A 21148-nucleotide genomic window follows, 5' to 3' on the forward strand; every position below is an offset into this window, starting at 1 on the left:
AGAAAAAAAAATCTTCAGGAAAAATAACTTATCAGCCCTAAAATGTAAAAACATATTCTCTCACTATCCATATTTCTATATTCATTAAATTACTAGATTCAGTATAACAGAACACTACAGTAATTTCATTTCAAAGTTTAGAATTCAGTATCCCAAGTATTAAATTCTAAAATGCAAAAATTTAGGTCAGGTTGGCTCTACTCAAGCAGAATACTGAGGAATCAATTATGCAAAGGCAAAAACCAAAGAGAATTTTTTTTTTTACTTAAAATAGTACTCTAAATAATGTGTAGAGAAAATGAATTAATTTGAATGTCAAAATATACCAAGCTAATGTGAATAAAATGTACAGTAGTGTTGTTAAATGGGAAAAGGCACTGCTATGTCATTATTCTAATGTTTAACTAACTGACACAAAGTCTTAACCAAATATCCAAGTATGCCATCCAAGCACAATATATTTAAATAGAATCAAACACATTTATAATCCCTTTTAACTGACCAGTGGGCTAGTGTCCAGCCTGGGCTAGTGTCCAGCCTGAAAAGATAAGAGGGAGAAACATGATAGGCAAGATGACTCAAATTTGATAACAAGATCTCTGTGTCACTGGAGTGGCAGAGCTCAAAGGACTGGGGTTAGTCCTTACCTATCAAATTCTAATGAAAAATTATCAAAGAGCTCATTATAACATAGAAATCCTGAAACCTACAAAGAAAAGGAGAGAATAACACAGATTTGCCTCTATTGTTCACAAAGCTTAATCAAATGATTTTTTTTGCCCATTTAAAAAACTACCTTGGAGGGGCGCCTGGGTGGCTCAGTGGGTTAAGCCGCTGCCTTCGGCTCAGGTCATGATCTCAGGGTCCTGGGATCGAGTCCCACATCGGGCTCTCTGCTCAGCGGGGAGCCTGCTTCCTCCTCTCTCTCTGCCTGCCTCTCTGCCTACTTGTGATCTCTCTCTGTCAAATAAATAAATAAAATCTTAAAAACAAAAACAAAAACAAAAAAACTACCTTGGTATTTTATAAGTTTAACATACTTTATATTTATATGTATACAATGTAAAATATGTTTCAAAGAGTTTAGTGGGTCATCTTATTGCTGTCATTGCTTTACTCAATGACTATGCAACTATGCAGTGACAATATAAGAAACAATGCCTGGGGGGAGAAAAGAAGAAGAAACAATGTCTAGAAATAGTCAATTTGATTGTAAGAGAAAAATTAACCATGGAAGAATAGCCAGGGAAGTCAATTAAAAAGAACAATGATGGAAGGTGATTAACTCTGTTAGAGAAAAAAATGAACTATAAAACGTCACCAATAAAAACTGGGTGGACGGACATACAAAGAGACAGACACACTAATGAAGCCAAAGAGAAAAAGCTGCAAAACATAAAGAAATTCTGTAACAGCAAAAATAAATAGGAGAAAGAAGTAACTTCAAAGAAGTTATATTGGAACAACTGGATAGGTATTTGAAAAAAGATAAAGTTGAATCTAAAACTCTCAGAGTAAAACAAAATAAACTCTAAGTAATTTAGGCATCTCAATGTAAAATATGAACTCATACTACTATTAGAAGAAAACTTGACTTCTTTTGTGACCTGGAGAAGGGAAAGCCTTTCCAGCTATGATTTCATAATAATAATAGAAAAATAAAGCAACATATAAAAGTTTTAAAAAAACTTCTGTCTTTTGAGGAAAAAAAAAAAACAACAACAAATGAAATCAAATACAAAGAACAAACTGGTAAAAAATATTTGCATCATATATCTTGAATATAGTTACACTTACCCAAACATACAAAAAGCTCTTAAAATTTAAGAAAAAGAGCAAAATCTCATTAGAAAAATTAACAAAAGACAAAGAAGACAGTTGACAAAAAAGAAAGGTAAATATCTCCTCTCCCAAATTCTCATCTCCACTTATTGTAAAAGAAATGAAAATTAAATCAACAACAAGATAACATCCAGATTAATAAAAACATCAAAATATGACAAACACTCCAGTAAAGCTGTAGAGAAAACAGGGACTCTCTTAAAATGCTGTTAGGGGTTCAAATCTTACAATTCCTATAGTGTAGAGTTTGGGAATAATTTAACACAACTATGTACACATTTTATCTTTTGTCCTGGTTATATCACTTACAGAAATTCACCTCAAAGATACACCTCTATGAATATGAAAGCACAAATGCATAAGGTTGTTTATCATGGAATTATGTGTAATATCTGTAATATGATTCTGACATGGCACATTGTAAACTATGTAAATGTTTCAAATATTTAAAATTAAATATGTCAGAAATAAATACTAAAATGTTCAAAATAAAATAAACAAATAGGGCAAATGCTCCCAAAAAAGAACAAGATAAATCTCTAGAAAGCAATCTTAATGAAATGAAAATGAATGATTACCTGATAGAGAGTTTAAAATAACCATCATAAAGATGCTTGCCAGAGTCAGGAGAGCAATGTATGGGAAAAGCAAGCATTTCAACAAAAAGGGAGAAAATATTAAAAAATACCAAATGGAAATCACAGAGCTAAAGAATATAACAATACAAATGGAGGGCACCTGGGTGGCTCAGTGGGTTAAAGCCTCTGCCTTTGGCTCGGGTCATGATCCCAGGGTCCTGGGATCGAGCCCCACATCAGTATCCCTGCTTGGCAGGGAGCCTACTCTTCCCCCCTCACCCCCACTCCCCGCCTGCCTCTCTGTCTGCTTGTGATCTCTGTCTGTCAAATAAATAAAATCTTAAGAAAAAAAATACAACTGGAAAATTAAAGAGAGATCCATCAGCATACTAGATCAAGTGGAAAGAATGACCAGGGCAGTGGAATTTATCCTATCAGAGGAACAAAAAGAAAAAAGGATTTAAAAATAGTAAAGATAGCTTAAGGGACTTCTAGGACACTATCAAGAGTACCTATATAAACATTATAACTGTCTTAGATAGAAAAAAGGAGAAACGGCCAGAAGTTTATTCAAAGAAATAATGACTAAAGTGGAGAGAAATAAACAGACATCCAGATTGAGGTATCACAAAGAGTTACAAAAAGATGAACCTAAAGAGACTCACAAGATACATTTACATTGTCTAAAACTAAAGATAAAGAATATCAAAAGTAGCAAAACTAAAGCAACTTGTTAACATACAAAGGAACCCTCATAAGACTATAAGCAGATTTCTCCACAGAAACCTCTCAGGCCTGAAGAGAGCAAGACGATATATTCAACGTGTTGTAATAAAAAAAGTCCAATCAAGAATATGCTAGCCAGGGGCGCCTGGGTGGCTAGGTGGGTTAGGCCGCTGCCTTCGGCTCAGGTCATGGTCTCAGGGTCCTGGGATCGAGTCCCGCATCAGGCTCTCTGCTCGGCCCGCATCGGGCTCTCTGCTCGGCAGGGAGCCTGCTTCCTTCCCTTCCTCTCTCTCTGCCTGCCTCTCTGCCTACTTGTGATCTCTCGCTGTCAAATAAATAAATAAAATCTTAAAAAAAAAAAAAAAAAAAAAAAAAGAATATGCTAGCCAGCAAAGTTGTCCTTCAGAAATGAGGGAGCAATAAAGTTTTCCAGACAAACAAAAGCTGGAGTTTGTCACCATTAACCAGCCTTATAGGAAGTGTTAAAGGAACTTCTTCAAGCTGAAATGAAAGGATGATAAGTAGTAACATGTATAAAATTCACAGCTAAAAATAAATATATACTTAAATTCAGAATACTCTAATATTTAATCATGGTAAGGAAATCACTATAACTTTAGTATAAATTTTAAAAGAAGACTATTAAAAATACAACACAATACAATACAAATACAATAATTTGTTAATGAATGCACATTATTAAAAAATGTAAATTCTGACACTGAAAACATAAAATGTGGTGGAGAGGAGTATAAAAGTGTAGAGTTTTTATATGTGTTGCAGGTAAAGTCATCAACTTAAAACTTGGCTAAACCTATAAGATGTAAGCCTTACATTGACTACAAAGCAGAAAACCTATAGCAGATAACCAAAGGAGAAAGGAATCACCAGGAAATCACTGAATCAGAAAGTAAGAGAGCAAGAGAGGAAAAAAGTAACAAAAGAACTAAAAAACAGCCAGGAAATAATTAACAACTAAATCCATATCTATCAATAAATTCTTTAAGTTATAAATGGATTAAATTCTCCAATCAAAAAACACAGAGAAGCTAAATGGATTTTTTTAAAAGACCCATCTATATGCTGCCTACAAGAGATTCACTTCAGCTTCAAGGATTTATAGACTGAAAGTGAAGTTATGGGAAAAGACATTCCATGCAAATGAAAAAGCAAAAGAGAGCAGGAATAGCTACACTTAGATCACACAAAATAAACTTTAGGCCAAATGATAACAAGAGACAATGAAGGTTATTACATAATGATAATATTTGTAAATATTTATGCACCCAACATAGGAACACCTAAATATATAAAGCAAATATAAACAGTTCTGAAGGAAGAAACAGAGCAATACAATAGTAGGAAATTTCAATACCCCACTTTCAACAATGAAAAGATCATCCAGACAAAAAAATCAGAAAGGAAAATTGTACTTACATTATACATTAGACCAAAAAGCCAAAACCAAAAATAAAAGCAAAATGACACATTAGACTATAAAGATATATATAAAGACATATATACACAGAGACCACATATTCATATTGAAAACATTTCATCCAAAAGTAGCAGAATACCCACTCTTCTCAAGCCCATGTGGAATATTCTCATGCACAGATCATATGTTAGGTACAAAACAACTCAATAAATTTTATTTTATTTTTATTTTTTATTTTATTTAGTTATTTGACAGAGAGAGAGAGCACAAGCTGGCAGAGTAGGAGGCAGAGGGAAAGGGAGAAGCAGGCTTCCCGCTGAGAAAGGAGCCGGACATGGGGCTCAATCCCAGGACCCTGGGATCATGACCCGAGCCAAAGGCAGTTGCCTAACCAACTGAGCCACCGAGGTGCCCCACAACTCAATAAATTTAAAAAAATTGTAGTAAGCATATTTTCCAACCACAATGGTATAAAACTAGTAATCAATTATATGAAAATTCACAAATATGTGAACATTAAACAACATGCTCCTAAGTAACCAGTGGGTCAAAGATGAAAACAAAAGGGAAATCAAAAAAATCTTGAGACGACTGAAAATGGAAACACAGCATACCACAACAAATTAGATGCAGCAAAAATTGTTCTAAGAGGGTATTTCATAATGATAAAAGCCTACACTAAGAAAAAAGAAAGGTCCCAAATAAACAAGCTAAATTTACATCTCAAGGAACTAGAAAAAAGAAAAAATTAAGCCCAAACTTAGCAGAAGGGAGGAAATAATGAAGATTAGGCAGGAATAAATAGAACTGACTAAAGAGACAACAGAAAAGATCAATGAAAATAAAGCTGGTCTTTTGAAAAGATAAACAAATAAATGTGATATACTCACATTAATAAAATGAAGCATAAAAATCATATGATCACCTCAACAGAGGCAGAAAAAGCATTTCACAAATTTAAATATTCTTTCATCATAAAACCTCAGCAAACTGGGTATAAAAGGAACATACCTCAACAAATAAGAGCCATATATGATAACCCGCAGCTGACATCATACTTAGCAGCAAGTTTTTCCTCTAAGATCAGGTACAAAAGAAGGATGCTGACTCTCACCATTTTTATTCAGCATGGTACCAGAAGTACTAGCCAGAGCAATTAAGCAAAAAAGAAAAAAGTATCCAAATCAGAAAGGAGGAAGTAAAACTGACTCTATTTAAAGAAAATATGAGGAGTGCCTGGGTGGCTCAGTGGGTTAAGCCTCTGCCTTCCGCTCAGGTCATGGTCTTCATGTCTTGGGATCAGCCCCTTGTTGGGTTCTCTGCTCAGTGGGGAGCCTGCTTCCCCGCCTCTCTCTGCCTGCCTCTCTGCCTACTTGTGATCTCTCTCTCTGTCAAATAAATAAAATCTTTTTAAAAATGTGATTTATAAATAGAATACCCTAAAGACTCTACTAACAAAACAAAACAAAAACCAAAAAATTGTTAGAACTAATAAATGAATTCAGTAAAGTTGCAGGATACAAAGTCAAGGTATAAAAATTAATTGTTTCTATATACTAACAATGAGCTATCAGAAAGAGAAATTAAGAAAAAATCCCATTTATAATAGCATAAAATACTTATAAATAAACTTAATCAAGGGAGTAAGTGATCTTGACACTAAAAATTATAAAACACTGATGAAAGAAACTGAAGAATATTCAAATAAGTGGGGAGTTATCTTATGCTCATGAATTGAAAGAATTTTTTTCTCCTTGAAGTCAGAAACCAAACCCTGCTTTATAAGCCTGAGGGGCCCATCAGTGGTTTCTCTGTGGAGATATTTACTAGCCAATGAAACTTCCTCACTTTCTCCCCATTCCCACAACCCCTCCAGCCCTCCAGATTCCCATCTCTGTAATTCAACCACTTCAAAAATATTTTGAGGAAGGGGCTGGGGCTAAGGATGGGCTGGCCAGTTCCCATGAGGTACCTATCACCAGGCTCCTGGACAGGGGCTAAAGGAGAGAGGCCAGTCATTGGCTCACAGCAGCCAGAAGTGCGTCACTGGTTGCCTGGGAAGTGGGGGAAGCAGAGAGTCTCTAAGTCTGCACAGAGTACTTCCTCCTGGGTAACACCTGGGTGGATAGGTTGGGCTCTTTGCTGGTGTCCTCACTGCCCATACTACCCAAAGCCACCCATAGATTCAATGCAATCCCTACCAAAATTCCAAAGGCATTTTTCATAGAAAAAGAAAAAAATATTAAAATTCATATGAAATCACAAAAGACTCTGTAAAGCCAAGGCAATCTTGAGAAAGAAGAACAAAGCTGGAGGCATCACACTTCTTGATATCAAACAATACTACAAAGCCACAGTAATCAAACTATATAGCCTTGGCACAAGAACAGACACATAGATTAATGAAGAACAGAGAGCAAAGAAATAAATCCGTGCATATATGGCAAATTAATTTCTGACAGAAGAGCCAAGAATATACAATGATAGAAGGATAGTGTCTTCAAAAAATGGTGCTGAAAACTTGGATAACCTCACGAGAAAAAATGAAACTGGACCTCTATTTTATACTATACACAAAACGCAAATAAAAATGGACCAAAGTTGACCATAAGAGCTAAAACCATAAAACTTCTGGAACAAAAACCACAGCAAAAAAAACGTCTTGATTCTGGTCTTGGGAAGGATATTTTGGATTTGACCCCAAAAGCACAGGCAAGTAGGACAACCTAACAACTAAAATGCTTCAGGGGGAAAAAAATTGCATAGCAAAGGAAAGCATCAGCAAAATGAAAAGGCATCCTATGGAATTCAAGAAAATATTTGCAAAACACATATCTGATAATGGGTTAATATCCAAAATATACAAGGCACTTACATAACACAATAGCAAAAAAAAAAAAAATCCTAATATGGACAGAGGAACCAAACATTTTTCCAAAACAATATATACATTTTTCCAAATAATATATACAAACAAGTAAATGAAAAGGTACTCAAATCATTCATCACCAGGGAAATACAAATCAAAACCACGAGATGATCATGTCATACCTATTAGAATGGGTATTATCAAAAAGACAAGAGAAAAATACTGGTGAAGATGTAGAAAAAAGAGAGCTCTCATATACTGTTGGTAGGAACATAAACAGACACTATGGAAAATGGAATGGAGTACCCTCAAAAAACTGAAAACAAAAATGCCCTATGATCTACCAATCTCACTTCTGGGTATATATGCAAAGGAAACTAAATCAGTATCTTGAAGAGATATCTGTACTCCCATGGTCCCTGCAGCATTATTCAAAATACCCAAGTGTGGAAACAACCCATGTCTGTCAACAAATAAATGGATAAAGAAAATGTCACACACACACAGAGAAGAATATTATTCAGCCATAAAAAAAAAGAAGGAAATCTTATCATTTGTGACAAGATGGATGAACCTGGAAGATATTAAGCTAAGTGAAATAATTCACACAGCAAAAGACAAATACTGTACAGTATATGTAAAATCTTTTTTAGAAAGTCAAATTCATAGAAACAGAGAGAATGACTGTTGCCAGGGTGTGGGGAGTAGGCAAAACAGGGAGAGGCTGAGAAACAGGTACAAACTTTCAGCTTTAAGATGAATAGGTCTGGGGGTGCATGAGTGGCTCAGTGAGCTAAGCCTCTGCCTTCAGCTCAGGTCATGATCCTGGGGTCCTGGAATCGAGCCCCGCATCAGGCTTTCTGCTTAGCAGGGAGCCTGCTTCCTCCTCTCTCTCTGCCTGCCTCTCCGCCTACTTGTGATCTCTCTCACTCTTTCTGTCAAATAAATAAATAAATAAATCTTTTTTAAAAACAAAAGATGAATAAGGTCTGATGAGCTAAAGTGTAACATAGTGACCATGGTCGATACTACCATGTTGTATAATTGAAATTTGCTAAGAGTGCAGAACTCAAGCGTTCTCATTTAAAAAAAAGGTAAATATGGGGCGCCTGGGTGGCTCAGTGGGTTAAGCCGCTGCCTTCGGCTCAGGTCATGATCTCAGGGTCCTGGGATCGAGTCCCGCATCGGGCTCTCTGCTCAGCAGGGAGCCTGCTTCCTCCTCTCTCTCTCTCTCTCTCTCTCTGCCTGCCTCTCTGCCTACTTGTGATTTCTCTCTGTCAAATAAATAAATAAAATCTTTAAAAAAAAATAAAAAATAAAAAATAAATAAAATAAATAAATAAAGGTAAATATGTGAGGTGAGGGGTGCGTTAATCAATTGGTGATGGGTATGCTTCCGCAGTGTATATGTTTGTCAAATCATCCTGTTGTACACCTTAAATACATTACAATTTTACTTGTCAATTATACCTAAATAAAGGTGGAAAAAAATGAGCATGAATTAAAGCTTTAATTTTAAGATAAAATGAAAGTTGAGCAATGCTGTTACCAGCAAACCTGTGTTATATGAAATGCTAAAAGATCTCCTTCAGGCTGATAATGGTAACAAATGAAACCTGGACTCTATGCAGAGGAATCCAGAACACCAAAAAGGAAAATCATGTGGGCAAATATAGAAAGACATTTACCTCTTTTATATTTGTATGGGTGTACGAATACTCACTCATTCTAAACTTTAAAGAAAGATGAGTGTCTCTTTAAAGAAAATACAACAATGTATTGTGAGGTTTATAACAAATGTAGAAATATCATGTAGGAGCATAAAGGGGGAGACGGAAATAGAATTACACTGCTGTCAGTTTCCTACATCTTTTCTGAAGAGGTATAATTTATATCTTATAAATAACGAAATTCATAGCAACTACTAGGGTAACTCAAAGTATAGCTAAAAGCTAACAGAAACACTAAAAAGAAATACTAAAAAATACCTGATTAATATAAATGAGGGCAGGAGGGGAAAAATAGAGGAACAAAAACAGGAGATAAATAGAAAACAAATACCAAGTTAATACATTTGAACCCAATCATCACTAGTTACAATAAAAGTAAAGAGACAAACCCACCACGTAAAGAGATTGCCAGGCTGTATGTAAAAAAACAAAATGGAAATGTATTTACAAAGACATACTTTAAACATATAGGCACAAAAAATAAGTTTTAAGTAAAAGATGAGAAAAGATAAACATAAAAAAAATGTGGGAATGGTTATATTAATATCAATGTAGGCTCTAAGACAGGAATATTACCAGATATTAAAAGGTAAGTCTTATAATAAAAATGTGTTGATTCATCATGAAAATAAAATAATCCTAAATGTTTGTACCCTCTTAATTGGTCTTTAGAAATATACAAAGCAAAAATTGGCAAAACTAAACAAAGAGAGCTCCAGGGTAGTTCAGTCAGTTACATGTGCCTTTGACATGGGTCATGATCCCGGATTCTTGGGATCATGTCCCACATCGGGCTCTCTGCTTAGCGGGGAGTCGTCTTCTTCCTCTCCCTCTGCCCCTCCCCCATGCTAGTGCACTCATGCTTTCGCTCTCTCTCTCTCTCTCTCTGTCTCTCAAATAACATCTTTAAAAAAAGAACTACAGAAAGGAAAAAAAAAACTGATCTGCAATTACGGTTGGAGATGTTAATACTCTTCTATAGATTGTCAGAAAAAGAAAAAAATTAGTAAGTATATAAAAGATCTGAAGAGTATTATCAACCAACTGAACTTAATTGACCTTTATAAAACACTACATCCCACAACTGTGAGATGAATTAAAAAACTGAATTTTTTAATTCCACCAAATTAACATGCAGTGTTTAATATATTAATTTCAGGTGTACAACACAGCGATGCATTAACTCAATACATTCCTCAATGATCATCGTAAGCATTATCTTAATCCCATTTACCTATTTCACCTACCCTCCTTCCCACTGTCCCTCTGGGAACCATGTTTGTTCTCTATACTTAAGAATCGGTTTCTTGGTTTCTCTCTTTTTTTTCTCTTTGCTTATTTGGTTTCTTAAATTCCACATATGGGTGAAATCCATACAGTACTTGTCTTTCTCTGAGTTATTTCACTTAGCATTATACTCTCCAACTCCATCCATGGTGTTGCAAATGGTAAGACCCCACTTCTTTACGGTTGAATAATATTCCATTGTGTGTATGTACCATATCCTCCCCTCCACTCATCTGACAATGAACACTTAGGCTGCTTCCATAATTTGGCCATTATAAATAATGCTTCAATGAACATAACAGTACGTGAAATAGCGTTTTTAAATTTGGGGGGGTGGTAAATGGGCAATAGTGTGATTACTGGGTCATAGGATAGTTCTATTTTTAACTTTCTGAGGAACTTCCACACTGGTGCAGCCACAGTGGCTACACCAGTTTGCAATCCCACCATTAGTGCACAGGGGTTCCTTTTCCTCCACATCCCCTTCAACATTTGTTGCTTTTTTTTGTTTTTGATTTTAGCCAGTTCAACAGGTATGAGGCTCTATCTCACTGTAGTTTTGATTTGCATTTCCCTGATGAAAGAGCAATGTTGAGCATCTTTCATGTGTCTGTTGGCTATCTGGATGTCTTCCTTGGAGAAATGTTCATGTCTTCTGCCCATTTTTCAATTAGAGTGTTTTTTGGTGTTGAGTTCTATCAGTTCTTCAGGTCTCACATTTTAGGTCCATGACCAATCTTGAGTTTATTTTTGTGCATGGTCAAAGAAAGTGGTCCAGTTTCATTCTTCTACATGTGGCTCTCCCAACACCATTTGTTGAACAGACTTTTTCCCATTGGATATTCATTCCTCCTCTGCTGAAGATTAACTGGCCATATAATTGCGGGTTTATTTCTGGCTTTTCTATTCTGTTCCATTGATCTAAGTGTCTGTTTTTGCCCCAGTACTATACTGTTTTGATTACTACAGTTTAGGTTGTTTTTACATTTTATTTATTAAGTAATCTCCACACGCTATGTAGAGCTAAACTCAGGATCCCAAAATGAAGAGTCTTATGTTCCTGTGACTGAGGCCAGCCAGGTGCCCCAATTACTATAGCTTTGCAGTATAACCGCAAAGTTAATCCTGAATTGCGATGCTTCCAGCTCTGCTTTTCCCAAGACTGCTTTGGCTATTAGGGTCTTTTGTGGTTCCATACAAGTTTTAGGATTATTTACTCTAGTTCTGTAAAAAATGCTATTGATATTTTGATAGGACTTACATTAAATGTGTGGGTCGCTTTGGGGAGTACAGACATATTAACAATACTTGTTCTTCTAATTCCTGAGCAGGGAATATCTTTTCATTTCTTTGTGTTGTCCTCAATTTCTTTCATTAATGTTTTATAATTTTCAGAGAACAGGTCTTTCACCTCTCTGGATAAGTCTATTCCTAGGTATTTTATTATTTTTGGTGCAATTATAAATGAAATTATTTTCTTAATTTCTGTTTTTGCTGCTTCATTATTAGTACATAGAAATGCAATAGATTTCTGAACATGGATTTTGTACCCTGTGAGTTTACAGAGGTCATTTATCAGTTCTAGTAGTTTTTTGAGCACACACATTATTTTAAGGAACATGGAATATTCACCAAAGCCTACTTACTGCTGGGCTATAAAACAAGTCTCAATAAATATCAAAGGACTGAAATCATTTTAAGTATGCTTCTGCAACGAAGGCATTAAAATAGTAATAAGAGGTAGATACCTAGAAAAGTTGAATATATCTATAAAAGCTACTCTCACTTCTAAATAACTCATGGGTCAAAGAACAAATTACAAATACAAATTACTGCAAATGATAATGAGAATATAACATGTGTGAATTTGTGGGATGCAGCTAATGTAGTCCTTAGAGGAAAGATAAAGGAGGGGCGTCTGGGTGGCTCAGTCAGTTAAGTGTCCAACTCTTGATTTTGGCTCCGGTCATGATCTCTAAGTCAGGCTCTGCACTAGGCATGGAGCCTGCCCAAGACTCTCTCCTTCCCTCACCCTCTGCACCTTCCTCGCACCCTTGCATGCGCATGTGGGTGCACACATGTTCTCTCTCTCTCTCTCTCTCTCTCTTAAAAACGTAAAGTGGCTCCTGGGTGGCTCAGTCAGTTAAGTGTCTGCCTTTGACACAGGTTGTGATCTCAGGGGTCTTGGATTCCCTGCTTGGCAGGGCTGCTTCTTCGTCTCTCCCACTGCCCCCTCCCCACATCTGTGCACTCTTTTTTTCCTCTCAAATAAATAAATAAAATCTGTAAAAAAAGAAAAAAAGAAAAAGAGAGAAGAAAAGAAAAGGTATTAAAAAAACAATGATCTAAGGGGCTCCTGGTCAATTAATTGAGCATCAGTTCTTGGTTTTGGCTCATCTCAGGGATCTAGCCACATCTGGCTCCCGGCTCAGCAGGGAGTCTGCTTGAAGATTCTCTCCTTCTGCCCCTCCCTCCACTCTTACTTGTATGTGCAATGTCTCTTTCTCTCTCTCAAATATGTAAATCTTTAAAAAAAAAAATCAATGATTTAAGCTTCCACATTAAGCTAGAAAAGAAGGGCAAATTAAACCCAACATTAATGGTAGTAAACAAAAATAAAAACAAAAATCTATGAAACACAAAACAGACAAGTAGTTAGAGAAAATCAACCAAGGCAAAATTGACTCTGGAAATACAAATACATGTTGAATGCAGGAATTCCATATGTAAGTAGATATTGACTACATAATTAACTTCTATGCATATTTGAAAGTTTTCAAAATTAAAATTTTCAGAAAAAAATGACAACTTATACATGTTGACTCTTACAGCAGCTGATCAGTTATAATAATTCTGTGTATCTTTACATATTTATTAATCTTCTAAAATCCAATATAAATTTTATAACATGCAAATTAAAAATGATTATTTCAAACATAACACGATACATAAAGGCTGAGTACTCTATGACCTAGAATAAAGATCTAAAGATTCTGACATCAAAGGTTTCCTAAGGAAAGAGGTGGAGTCAAATTATTATCAGCCCTATAGGGCACGAAACCTTCTCCCCAACACACACACAGAATGGACAATCAGCTATTTAAAATCTGATGTAGGCAGAACAATGGTGTCTTCAATGACTTCTCCATCCTATCTATATCCTAGCTTCCAGAATCCATGGCTATATTACTTTCTATGGCAAAGGGGGCTGTGATGATGTGATTAAATGAAGGACTGCAGTGGTGGATTATCCTAGTTTATCTAGGTGAACCAAATCCAAACATGTAAGTTTTTAAAAGCAAAGAATCTTTCCCAGGGGCACCTGGGTGGTTCTGCTAGTTAAGCACCTGACTCTTGATTTCAGCTCAGGTCACAACGTCAGGGTTGTGAGATCAAGCCCTGTGTTGGGCTCCACATTGGCCATGCAGCCTTTTTAGAATTCTCTTTCTCTCCCTCTGCCGCTCCCCTATCTCTTTCCCTTTCTCTCAAATAAATATTAAATAAATAAGCAAAGAATTTTTCCTGGCCATGGTCATAAAGAGATGTGACTACAGAGGAAAAACCAGAGAAATTCAATGTTACTGACTTAGATGGTGTAGGAAAGGAGCCAAGCAAAGGAATTTATGTGGCCTCTAGGAACTAGATAATGCTCTTACCAGAGCCTCTCCAAAGAAATGCAGTCCTACTAACACCATAATTTTAACTCAGTGAGACCCATGCTAGAGTTCTAACCTTACATCTTTTTTTTTTTTTAAAAGATTTTATTTATTTATTTGACAGACAGAGATCACAAGTAGGCAGAGAGGCAGGCAGAGAGAGAGAGAGAGAGAGAGAGAGAGGGAAGCAGGCTTCCTGCGGAGCAGAGAGCCCGATGCGGGGCTCGATCCCAGGACCCTGAGATCATGACCTGAGCCGAAGGCAGCAGCCCAAACCACTGAGCCACCCAGGCGCCCCAGAGTTCTAACCTTACATCTTATCTCGTGTAAGTCTGTATTGTTTTAGTCACTGTCGGTGGTAATTTTGCTTCAGCCACAAGAGGAGACTAATATAAAATTCTACATATATGACTAGACAGTTAATGACTACCAGAGATTTAAGGAAATCCCATAATAGGGAAGAAGAGGTCCAGATTAACAAAATGATAAGTGCAGCTAGGGGGAAAAATTATGCAGTTATAAAAAAGGATTGAAAACAAAGAAAAACTCTTAAAGATGAAAAATAACAGGAAGACGAGCTCCAAAGGAGGGCTGATTGAAAGCTGAATAAATATCAAGAGAGATATGAGACAATGAAATAGAAGATGGAAAAGAAAATTAGAAGATTGGCCCCAGAGGTTGAATATCTGAATAAGAAAAAAAGCAAAAATGAAAACAAAGAAAAACTAAGGGGAAGAAATCAAATATATCAAGAAAAATTCCTAGAACTATAATGCAGGAGTTTCAAGATGGAGAGAGGCCATCAGATGCATAGGACGTGGCTGAAAAGAGACTCATCCCAAACCAAGACCCAGAATTTCACCACACTGGTGACAGAAAGGACCCAAAGAAAGCTTCAGAGAGAAGAACTGGGTTTCATTCAAAGTATCAGGAATCGAAGCAAGATCAGACATCTCAACAGCACACTAGAAGCCAGAAGACAACGGAACAACGTCTTCAAAACGCAGGGAGACAATTTCCAGATTCTAATTCCATACCCAGCCAAGCTACACTCAAGTTCAAGGGCCAAAGAAACACATGCAGACACCCAAGGTTTCAAACTTTACCTTTCATGGACACTGTCTCTGGAAACCAATGGAGCATTTCCCCACCAAATTAGGAAGAGGACTACATGACTCTCGTGGCACAGGGAATCCAAAACAAAACAGAAAAGGAGAACAAGTCAACAGCTGGACAGTAGATCTAGACCACGGCATTTCAAAAAGTTCCGGTTAGTCACTTCTCTCACAAGATGAACCGTTAAAATTACAGGTATCTGTCACCCTCCCAAACGAAAGCCACACATTAGTACGCATTTTTTGCTGGCTGACAGAAATCTGAAGAGGATTTTCGCTTTAACAGCAGAAGTAGAAAAGTGAAAAAAGCATTAAGCATTTGTTTTGTAGCAAGCAATGAGGAGGCTGTTCACAATTAAGCGGTGACAGTGGCGCCACCAGGCGCCTTCCCTGGGAACTACACAAGTATCTCAGCATCAGGCTGCCAAAACTGTGTCTGAGCATCTACGCTTTATCAGGATTTATTTTGTGCACTGTTAGTAAGTTGCATCCGAAGTCATCAGAACAATCTAAGACAGGTTATTTTTGGGGTCCAGGCTCACTAAAAAATATTTCCATATAAATGAATGGTAACTGGCTCTTTGCTTTATGCCATTTCAGCTTCTGTAAGTTTTTATAGGAAAGATGTTCTTGGATGGGGAGGACCTAAAATGTCATTAAGAATGTCATGTGTGAGGCGCCTGGGTGGCTCAGTGGGTTAAACCGCTGCCTTCGGCTCAGGTCATGATCTCAGGGTCCTGGGATCGAGTCCCATATCAGGCTCTCTGCTCAGCAGGGAGCCTGCTTCCTCCTCTCTCTCTGCCTGCCTCTCTGCCTACTTGTGATCTCTGTCTATCAAATAAATAAATATAATCTTTAAAAAAAAAAAAAAAAGAATGTCATGTGTGTGGGATGCCTGGGTGGCTCAGTGGGTTAAGCCGCTGCCTTCAGCTCATGATCTTAGGATCCTGGGATCGAGTCCTGCATCGGGCTCCTTGATCGGCAGGGAACCTGCTTCTCTCTCCGCCTCTGCCTGCCACTCTGCCTGCTTGTGCATTCACTTTCTCTCCGATAAATAAATAAATAAAATCTAAAAAAAAAAAAAAGAATGTCTTGTGTAAATTGAGAGAGGATTTATGTAGCTGAGTGAGAGTCTGGTTGATAAGTAGTGCTAAATATATAGGAAACTAACTAAAAACAAGAAAGCTGTTATTAATCCTAAAGAAAACAAAAGTTGTATACAAACTGAAAAGAGATCATAGTATACAATAGGGCTTAGATGTCAACAAATTTTGCCTTGTTAAAATATGCAAACACTTAAAATTTTTTTTTTAAAGATTTTATTTATTTATTTGACAGACAGAGATCACAAGCAGGTAGAGTGGCAGGCAGAGAGAGAGAGAGGAGGAAGCAGGCTCCCCGCTGAGCAGAGAGCCCGATGCGGAACTCGATCCCAGGACCCTGAGATCATGACCTGAGCGGAAGGCAGAAGCTTAACCCTCTGAGCCACCCAGGCGCCCGGCAAACACTTAAAATTTATCTAACTAAAATTACAACATATCTCTATAGGAAGCATGGAGGGATAAGAAGTATACATGTGTGGGTGGCGGAGGGTACGTGTGAGAAGTTAGTGATGTATCTACAAGCCAAGAAATGCCAAGGGCTGCCTACAGCCACCTGAAGCCAGGAGAGTGGCATGGGCCAGTTCCTCCCTTGGAGCCTCGGGAAGGAACCTACCCCACTGATGGCAGACTCCTGGCCTCTATTTGTTTGTTAACACACCATCTGTGGTATTTTTTATAGCTGCCCCAGCAATGAATACTTTGTTAACAGCTGCCCCAGCCTGACCAGCCATCACCGTCATCCTGTACCCGCCATCTTCCTGCCGCTGAACATGAGGATATTCCCATTTATTATTTTTTTTAAGATTTTATGTTTTATTTGAGAGAGAGAAGAAGAGAACACAAGCAGGGGGAGGGGCAGAGAGAGAGGGAGAAGCAGATTCCCCACTGAGCAGAGTCTGATGCAGGTCTCTATCCCAGGACCCTGGATCATGACCTGAGCTGAAGGCAGATGCTTAACCGACTGAGCCACCCAGGCACCCCGCTCCCCTTTATTTTAAAGAGCGATCCGCTACTAGTCTGACCACACAACATGCAAAAGAGAAAAGAATTACCTGCAATAGCAAGTTTAAAAACTGGAGGACGCTTAACAAAGCAAAAACTGTACTCAAATTGCTAAATCGTGCCACTGTAAGGGTAGGAAAATATCAAAACCAAAGTGAGGCCAAATTTAAGGTGCTAGAATACATGAAAAGATATTTTACTTTCTCCTATAATCTCCTCAGTAGGGTTAATATTTACTTAAGAGTCCCATGTTTCAATGCTTTATCAAAACTATTCGCTTATAATATGCTTTCTAAGGATTTTATTGAAATTGCCTTTTTGAAACAGTCAGTGAGTGGTGGCTGATTTTATTTGGGCACCAAAAGGAAACAACGTGCTGCAGAATTTATTCCATTCAGCCCTGAAAACCTGAAATGCATCATCAATCACAGACTTACACTCCTTCCTAATGAAAAAAAGATGCTTCCTAATATATTTTAGAAACAAGGACTCTGAGCACTCAAATATTGGAAGAAAGAGGCCACCTCAAAGAGTGGAGCAGTCCCTTCACTGGCAGGATTCGAGTGGGATATTAAGAAAGGGTCATCTGAAGAGGAATCATGTGTTTATCAGAATGTTAGAGTTTTCAAGTTTTAAATCACAAGTCATTAATAGATTGTGAAATAAATATAATGGATTATGACTAGTATATTATGACTAGTATATCTGTATATATTTGAGTTTAATGAAATGGAATAGAACAGAAAACTGTGGGGTGAAAAGCATGGCTTATATACAAGAGCCGATTCATGCAACTTTCACTCATATATTTATCTTATATGTCACATATTTGTATATTATATTTATGTATTATACACACAGACACACACACATAGTTACCTGTATACTGGGTTGTGATGCCAACTCTGTTTCTTACTATGGGGCACATTCAAAAAGGTTTGAAAAGGGTACCCTGGACGCCAAACAAGCGGCCAGCCAGATGCATCCTCCAGGCAGAGAGGACCTGGGCCCAGGCCCTGCTTCAGCGGGTGGAGCTTGCTTGAGACCTGGCCACCCAGAGTACTTTCCAGCACAGGGCCAAGCCAATTCTGTGGGAAATCCCACTGTGAGATCACCAGGAAGGAACCCAGAGCACCAGCTCAGTCTGGTTGAAAGCAGAGGGCAGAAGGTACTGTAGGATAAAGGCAGACAGAAAACACCCAACAAGAACCAGGCAGTCAATTCAGGAATGGAAAATTATTTTATCACTATCCAAAAAAACATCTCTCATCCTCCCCAAAGTGATTCTGTTTGGCTTTGAAGCCAACTACATTCAAGAGAGACAATAAAATAATGCTTACGAACAGTGGTCTGTATCAGTAATTTTTTTTTTTTTTTATTTCATGTCCTTGGGACATAATTTTAGAGTACTTCTTAAAAAGCAGTTTGGCAGTAAAGTGGAAAAGTCAGTTTAGGATTTTTGAATCATAAAAACATTTGCAAGATGTACTATCTAATATGTTGCCAGAAAAAAAAAATTAATGAATAAACTAAGTTTCAATTATGAGCTAACCTTATAAGCTATCATCAACATGCCATGTGCATTAAACACTCCCAAGTTTCACTCTAGACTTACGTCATTTTGAAAATAAAAGTTGACCCCACCCCAAAAACCGAATGCAATCTCATCCTCACACCTTTTCTGACCAATGACAGGCTGTGGTAAAAACAAACAAACAAGAGGAAAAAATTCAAACTGGATTCAGTAATATTCAAAACTCTCCTGTGTCAACAAGTTCTCCAAAGAAGGTAAAACAGCAAATTCCATTTGATTTTTCAAAATTATGGCCAAAAGTTTAGGGCAGGAAGATAGTAAGGTTAATATAAGGTTTTCACAATATCTGTGGATTTATTCTTATCTTCTCCTTTCCCCAGATTTTTTATTCTAAGAGTGAATTTCCTGTACATGAATCACAGAAGGGAACTCAAAATTGCTTACTCTGTTGTTACAAGCCTGAATAGTTACGCACGCTTCCTCAAGAATCTCTTCTCTTTTTCTCACTTTAAAGAAACAGGAGGATTCTCTCAAGTTGATGCCTTCCTCCTGGAGTGCTGCCTGCATAATTTTCCATTTTGGCTTCAGCTTCACAAAGTAACATGAAAACAGCCATGTGGCTGTACCACCCTGTCAGGCCCTTGCCTTTTCTTTTCACTCTTCTCTTTTTGCTATTCATTTCTTTACTGTGGTAGTCCTACTTTAATTAAATCTGACCTTCTTTGAACTTTCCTTCTACATTTTTCTATCGTTCACAGAAGTGATGTATGTTGTATTCGAAAGAATATTTTATACTTGATGAAATCTTTTTTGTGGTGACTTTATTTTTTAAAGTCACAATACACTCAGGGCAAACAGGAAGCTGCTAAAAATAACGCTGGAGAGTGGTGAACTCAGTATCTCTTCTTGGGTTCATAGGTACTTTGTACCTAGTATATCCAAAACCGAACCCTTTATTAGCATTCCCCAACAGTTCCACGTGTTGCCTCCTCACCAAAAGGTCTCATCATTTTCTCAGCATCCCATGAAGAAATTCCTTTGTCCTCTTTGTCCTCCAATACAATTGTCAAGTCTTAGACACATGAATTCTTAGGACTTTCTGGAACGCAGCTCTTCTTTCCACTCTCAGAGCCCTTATTCCGGGCTCTCATCTGTATAAACACAAAAGGCCTAACTGGTCTTTCTCGTTTGACCTCGCCAATCTACTCTCCCCATGTGGTCAGAGACTCTTCCTAAAACAAAAGTCTATCACATGGAGAAAACAGCAGCCATTTTATGTCTCCTGACGAGAACATAGTCACCGCCCACGCTTGTCAGAGTGATCACAGCAGTTGGCTGCAACTCATTGGTCTGCAGGAAGCAGCAAGGGTAGAAGAGCTCCCCCAGCAACCCCCTGAGCACACAGTCAGCAACCTCCAGACTGTGGGGAGCTGCGCAGGCCAAAGGTCCCAAGCTCTTCCATAGAAAATCGTAACAAAAATAGATGGAGGAGAAATAGCATATTAAAAAAAAAAAAAAGGTTTAGTTAACCTTTGAAAAAGAGATGCACACCTGAATGAACTATAAAGAAACTCAAGGGCAGAAGGTCTGAGGTCAGGGAAGGCTCTGTGAGGACAGATGGAGCTGGGATTGGGATGGGCGCCCAGAGGGGGCTTCTCGGGGGGGCAGACAAAGAGCTATTTCTTGGCCTATGCTGTGGTCACCAGCACCAGCACCTTTAGTTGCTTTATTAAGCTACACACTTGTTCATATGGCATTCTGTTTCACTTTGCATTGAAAAGATTAGAACACACACACACACACAGAAATTGGATCATGTCACTGTCCCATTAAAACCCTTCTATGGCCTCACAGTGCTTGTCAAGAAAAGTACAAGCTCCTTCCTTCACACGGTAGACAAGGTCTTGTGGCACCTGGCTCTCTACTCAAAGCCTCAACAATTACTAGTCTCCTCCCTACATTAAATTTTCAGTTCCTGAAAAGTACTGTGCATTCTTATGTCATGGTCTTTGAACATAAGTTACTGCCATTCAAAAAAATCAAATGCACTCTCTTTCCCCTTCACTTAGTGATTCCTGTTCATCCTTCAGGCCGCAGTGGGAAAGTCTTCCCCAATGCCTTAATGTTGGGTGAAGTCCGCTTCCATCTACCCATTACACACTGTCCTTTCCCAATCACAGCATTTCGTATCTGCTTTCATATTTATTAGTGGATATCTTCTGCCGGTCAACAATAAGGCAAGATGTAGAACTTAACATATCCCCAATT

The 21148-nt window shown here is 37.7% G+C and overlaps 1 protein-coding gene across 6 annotated transcripts in view; it reads right to left on the reverse strand.

The window, feature by feature from the left end:
* DSE (dermatan sulfate epimerase) overlaps window positions 1–21148 on the reverse strand; it is an 85947-nt gene that overhangs the window by 23217 nt on the left and 41582 nt on the right. Inside the window, exon 1 of one of the 6 annotated variants that reach the window (XM_059176797.1) lies at window positions 18226–18486. The exons of 4 other annotated variants lie outside the window; for them this stretch is intronic. The gene's annotated coding sequence lies outside the window, so the exon portion shown is untranslated. Of the gene's footprint in view, window positions 1–15232; window positions 15391–18225; window positions 18487–21148 lie in introns of those variants that run through there. One more of the 6 variants, XM_059176796.1, reaches the window with a different exon arrangement.

Source organism: Mustela lutreola, chromosome 6 (assembly GCF_030435805.1).
Source record: "Mustela lutreola isolate mMusLut2 chromosome 6, mMusLut2.pri, whole genome shotgun sequence".
NCBI lineage: Eukaryota > Metazoa > Chordata > Mammalia > Carnivora > Mustelidae > Mustela > Mustela lutreola.